A 6,949-nucleotide genomic window follows, 5' to 3' on the forward strand; every position below is an offset into this window, starting at 1 on the left:
GAATTAGTTCTCTGTTATATATGGCAGTCTAACTATGATAGCTATTTATTTTGGTGTAAAGATCGTTTATTCATTTGTTGATAGGATACCTGAAGCTGAGAGGATAGCCTTAAGAAATATTAAAAAAACAAAGAAAGAATCAAAAGAGTGCCATAGCTAGTTAAAAAAAAAAAAAAAGCTGCAGTGTCAAATGAGGTCACTGAGTGTGAAGTGAAATACCACAGAGACCCACTCCTTTATACGTGACATGAAAAGAATCAACGGTGTAAGGATCTAAGTTGAATTACAGCCTGTATTTGTATTATATAGGTAGATTTAGAAAAAAGAATAAAGGGGTTTGGTTTAGTGTAAGAAATATTCTAGTTATTTAGTGCTGCATGACATGGAATATAGAATGTCATTTCTGATGTATTCTACTTATTGTTTGAGTCCAAAAGGCAGCCCAGATTTGAGAGGAGTGGAGGCATGGACTCCAACTCTCAGTGGAGGAATGACATGTACATATGGAGGAGGAGAAATGGATGAGCCACATTAGAGATAGTTATCCAAGAAGTAAATATTATTTAATTATACTTGGATATACTGAATATCACTGTGATGAGAACAAGTAAGGAAACATTGACAGTAATTTACATGTGAAATTTTGCTCTCTAGCCCCATAATTAAAGTAGTACATATAGACTGTTTGACCATTTGATGAAGCATGTTGTGTTACGGTGAGTATGTCTTCTTGTGTTTCAAGTTGATGAAGCAAGCTGACCAAAGTTATCATTCTAGGGGACACTTCCCAGCGTCCTGAGTATAGGTAAGCATTAGGAAGAGAGTGCTCTATTGCTATTGCATCTGTTTGTGGCAATATGAGATTCAGTCTAAAATGATATGACTTTGAAGAATATTGCTAGAATATATAATTTTAAATTTTCCAAGAGGAAATTGTAGTGTTAATTTCATCTAATTCTTTTATCACAAAGATAAGAATACTAAAGCCTAGAGGGGTTAAATGACTTTGCAAAGATCTTAATGTTAGCAGGTGGTGTGGCACACTCTAGACTTGCATCTAGGTCTCTTAACTGCCAAGTTACTGCTCTTCCTATTATTCCATACATCAATACTACTTTCCAAAAGTCTGTGCTGTAAATTACCATCTGGTAATCCATGTAGAAGGACTGTCTCCACCAAATGGTGAATAAGAGCTTGCTATTTCATTATATTTTGAATGTTTTGAGGTCTTTATAGAAGTGAAAATGTTTAGTCAACTTGACAAGAAGTATGAGAGTGAGTAGTTTAAGTATGTATGGTGAGCCAGGGAGAATCTAGTTTCGATGGGCCTTGAGGCTTATACAATTTTGGCCCTACTCTATAAGAAGACAGGATGCAAAATTACAACTACAGAATTAAGTACAGGGCTTTAAAAGAGGCCTGTGTAATTTAAGGGTCCTCAAGCTCAACCTTCAGCAGCCTCTGGTGGTGAATCAATTAGTATAATTGAAATAGTAGAGTTTTGATTGGACTTTTGGAAGAACATGTTGTCTCTCCAGACAAAACATTGTTACTGAGTACAACTGAAGGATGATCTTTTCCTTTCAACATTTACAGTGGGTTTTAAATGCACTCTTGCTTGTATGTATGAATATACACAAGGAAATTCAGGCAGTGCTTTCTAGCTCTAAGAAATATGGTGCTTCCTCGAATAGTGATTTAGACATGTGGCCCTACTTTTTAAAAACCTCCACATACCAAAGTTTATGTAGGAAGCAGTGCCATTGATCTTTGAAGGCTAAAGACTTGTGAATGATCCATTAAATTAGTATGTTAAAACAGTCCTTTGTATCTGCTTATTTTTGGAAGTCATCTAATTATAAATTATTTGACCTTGTACAGTATGAGGATAAATGAGGATACCAACTCATGTCTGTTGAAAAATGGGTTGATATAAGTGGGACCAATTGAAGTATTCAGAGAAATGCTGCTTATACAAAATAGTATGTTTCAGTCAGTTTCCAGTGTTAGTATGCTACATGTGGAATACATGATAGGCACAGAAGAAATAAGGGTAATGTTTTACATTACAGAGTGTTTTGAGATAGGCAAGGCTGTTAATATGTTTCCTAGTCTTATAAAGAAAATCAGCTGCAGGATATGAACTATTTTTCCCTGAAGTAACATAGCTGGGATTCAAACCCAGGATTAGGACACAAAGGGCAACAGGCTTTTCATTATGCCACTCTGTCTCCTCTTAGAGGCCAATGGAAGTTTATATCATTCCTGCTGTCCTTCCTCACCTGGAAACAGTTGCATTCCCAAAGCCTTGTATTTTAGCTTTTTGTTATGACTGCTTTTCTCTGAGTTATTTAATTAGAATCTGCAGCTTTTGGCAGGAAAATAGTCAACCCAGCGTATTTCTAACAAGTAATGTCTTTAGGGGAGAAAGTCCAAGTGAGCAAAGAGAAGGAATGCATGATAGTAGCTGCTAGAATATATTAATTGCAGACAAATTTCAGTGGGAGTGTCAATCACCATGAATTAAATTTTTAAGTGAAGTGGCCTGAAAAACAAGAATGGGATGGAACAAAGCATGTATATCATAGTACAGAAGATCTGGGGTTCTCCCAAACCTGTCATCTTTTAATGGAGGAAATTTTAGGAGCAAAGGCAGGGCCTATGTTGATAGAATGATCTTGGGAAATGCCTTCCAAGGGCACCTTTAAACATTTCTTTTCAGACTTGATGTTTTCAAAGGCTTTTCTATTAGATAAATACGATTTTAAAAACAATAGGTATATATATATGTATACCATTTAAAAATAATCAAATTAATGTAGCTGAATGGATAATATCATTAAGCATTCTAAAGGGTTGAATATTGCTAATGAAACATAGTTAAGCTTTTAGAAAGAACTGTTATAGAAGATAAATGATAAATAGTAGGTGAAAAAACAATGGTTTCAGTGGTACTGACAAATATGGATCAAGAGGGCTTTCTACCCCTCTGGCTCAAAGCATTTCATTATTGGTAGATGGAAAACAGAAGGATGGTGTAGTCTATTGAGAAATTCCCTCAACAGGGAAGGTTAGATCCTGCTATTGGGAATGATAATATCAGTGTGGTTTTTCATCATGTTGCCCCCTACAATATTTTAGGTACATTTTTTGTCTACTAAATAGTTGATGACATGGTTCTCTGCATGGTGTTGATGAGCAACTATTTTTTGATCTATTTTCCTTGAAGCCCATAGGTTTCTCAGAATTAGGTTTTCTGCTGGCATGATTGAAGTAATATCTACTGGAGTTTAAAATTGCGCCTATTTTTCCAAGAACAAGCTGTAAATCCTGTTAAATTGCAATGTCAAGTCCATAGTTTGCATCGAAGTTAACAGAGAGAGAACAGTAGACTAGCTTCCAGGCAGGCAATGTGAGAGTATTTAGACTCCATCATGCCTGAAAGCATTTTTTTTTAAGTGCAAACATTGGATATATTACCCAGGGAGTTAAAACACAAGCAGCTAAAGGGAACTGGATCTTTTCAGTCTGTCAAATTATGTGTGTCTACTTTTTAATCATTATCATGAAACCGTTCTATGGGAGTACTTGAACCAAGTTAGCTTTCAATTAGCATGACATTATATTGGCAAGTCTAAACTATTAGAAAAAATATGGTTCTGGCATGGACATCATATACACGAGCAAGTTATTGGTGCAGTTTCATGATCCAACACTATTACAGCCTGTTCAACTCTTAAAACTCTTGCCTCTCTATTTTTTCTACTATACTCACTTGAAAACAACCCCAAACCCAGTGAAATCCAACTATCCACCTGCTTCCTGCCTTCACCCAAGTTGTTGAGCATTCCTGAAGTAATCATACTACCTTTCTGATTGGTTTCTCCTGGTTTTCCTCCTACCTCGTTAATTCCTAATTTACTTTGCTGATTCCTATTTTTCTGTTTGGCCTCACTAAGTCGTAGTTCAAGGCCTCAATCATGAGCCCTCTTCTCTATCTTCCTTCCATAAGTGACGACATCTAGTTTTTAAATAAAATCTATATGTTGATGACTCCTAAATATATGTCTGCAGCTCAGACTCCTTCCACGTTCTCCCCATCCGTATTAGTTATCTATTGCTACATAAAAAAATTTACCAGAAACTTAGTGTCTTAAAATGAAACACAATCTCATGGTTTCTGTGGGTTAGGAATCTGGGCGTGGCTTAGCTGGGTCTTCTGGCTCCCGGTCTCTCACAAGGCTGCAGTCAAGATGTTGGCTGGGGCAGCAGTCATCATGAGGTTCGATTGGTGCAGGATCTGCTTCCAAGTTCACTCAGTGGTTGTTGGCAGGATTCAGTTCCTTAAAAGTTGTTGGACCAAGTTTTTCTCTGGTTGTTGGCCAGAGGCCACCCTCACTTTCTTGCCATATGGGCTTTTTTATGGGGCAGCTCAGAATATGGCAGTTGGCTTCATAAAAGTGAATAAGTAGTAAGAGAGTGCCAGCAGGATGGAAATCAGTCTTTTGTAACTTAATCTCAGAAGTGACGTCCTATCACTTTGGCCTTATTAACAAGTCACTTGGTTCATCCCACAACCAAGAGGCAGGGATCATTACAGGCCTACCGTGCTAATATATCAAATGGACTTGGATATTTTAAAGGCATCTCAAACTTAAAGTATCCGAAAAGGATCACATCCTCCTAACAACTTCCCAAAGTTGTTATTTCCCTAACCTTCCCCATCTCAATTAATGGTAGCACAGTACGCCTCTATTCTCTGGCTAAACCTGGGAGTGATCTTTGATTTCATTTTTACTCACTGACCACACCTAATATATTGGTAACTCCTGTTACTATTATCTTCAAATTGTACACTAAGTCTGATGATCTTCTCTTGAAGAATAGTTGATATACAGTGTTCCGTTACTTTCATGTGTATAGCAACAGGATTCAGTTTTCTATATATATATATTTTCCAAATTCCCATTATAGGTTGTTACAAGATATCAAATATAGTTCTCTGTGCTATACATCAGGTCCTTGTTGTTTATCTATTTTATATATAGTAGTATGTATCTGCTAATTCCAAACTCCTAATTTATCCCTTTCCCCTTTGATAACCATAAGTTTGTTTTCTATGTCTGTGGGTCTATTTCTGTTTTGTATATATGTTCATTTCTATCATTTTCTTTTAGATTTCACACAGATTTCTGCCTGGCTTACTTCACTTAGTATAATAACCTCTAGGTCCATCCGTGTTGCTGCAAATGGCATTATTTCATTCATTTTTATCGCTGAGTAATAGTCCATTGTCTGTGTGTGTGTGTGTGTGTGTGTATACACACACACACACCCCACATCTTCTTTATCCATTCATCTGTTGATGGCCACTTGGGTTGCTTCCATGTGTTGGCTATTGTAAATAGTGCTGCTATGAACATTGGGGTGCATGTATCTTTTCGAATTAGAGTTTTCATCTTTTCCGGATACATACCTAGGAGAAAGGAACCCCCATAGTGTTCTCCATAGTGGCTGTACCAATTTACATTCCCACCAACAGTGTAGGAGGGTTCCCTTTTGTCCACACCCTCTCCAGCATTTATTATTTGTAGTGTGATTTTCCACCATTACCTTTGTTAAAACTCTAAGCCAATATAATTTCTTGTCTGAACTACTTCATTAGCCTCCAGCCTAATTATTATATTTTTTTGCTATTCCTGATCCAGTATAGTCCTTCTTTTACATGGTAGTCAAGGCAAATTTTTAAATAATTTATATTATCTTACTAGTACCTGTATTAGTTCCCTACTGCTGCAGCAACAAATTACCACAAACTGAGTGGCTTAAAATAACAGAAATTTATTTTCTCACAGTTCTGGAGGCTAGAAGTTCAAAACCAAGGTGTTGGCAGGGCCATGCTCTCTCTGAAGTCTCTAGTGGACGATTCTTCCTTGCCTCTTCTTAGCTTTTTGTAGTTATTGGCAAACCCTGGCTTTTCTTGGCATCACTCCAGTCTCTGCCTCTATTGTCACATGGTTTCTTCCCTGCGAGTATGTGTCTGTCCTTCTAAGGATACCAGTAATTGAATTTAGGGTCTACCATAATGCAGCATGGCCTCATCTTAACTTGGTTACATCTACAAAGAACCAATTCCCAAATAAGGTCACATATGCAGATACCTAGGTTTAGGACTTAAACATCTTTTGGGATGACCAACAACAGTCCCCTTATTTAAACTCTGAATTATTATTATTTTTTACTACAAATAAAATAAAATACAAGTCCCTACATGAATTGGCCCCAGCCTCTTCTTCATGCTCTACCTAGTCCCACTCTCCCCTCTGTCCAATCTCTTCCAACCATATTGACCTTTCTTTTGTACAATTATGCTGAGCTTGTTCTGGTCTCATGGTCTTTGCATATGCTCTTCCTCTTCCTGTGATGTTTTCCCTCCATATCTGCATGTACTGCCTCCCTCTCACGATTTAAGTTCCAAGTTACAGGCAAGACCTTGGAGAAATTAAAACAGTAACTTCTATACCACATCACTCTTTTTCCTGTACTCCTGTTTTATTTTCCTCACAAAATTTATCATTAAACAAAGTGTGTTACTTACTTGTCTGCTTGTGTTTTGCATGGCAGGAATGAAGGGTCTTGAACTGTCTTGTTTCCTGTTATGTCTCCAATACTCCAGTATGTAGGCTAGTGCATGGCATATGTGGGGCAAGGAGTTTATATACCCGTTACAACACCAGAGAGCAAGATGACATGCAGAACTGCTAAGTAGATTCTGGAAAGTAGTAGATACCAAATGCTGATTTACCTCTGATCTTGCGAACTTGTGGAGGTGGCAAGAATTTATGTTTCTTGACGTGGTTGGAAGAAGAGGAGTCAATCTTAGAATTCAATTCTTAGAAGAATCCAAAGCAAGGAAAGCTGTATGCTAAGTGCTGGGAAGTTATGTAGC

This window comes from Hyperoodon ampullatus (assembly GCF_949752795.1).
Source record: "Hyperoodon ampullatus genome assembly, chromosome: X".
NCBI lineage: Eukaryota > Metazoa > Chordata > Mammalia > Artiodactyla > Ziphiidae > Hyperoodon > Hyperoodon ampullatus.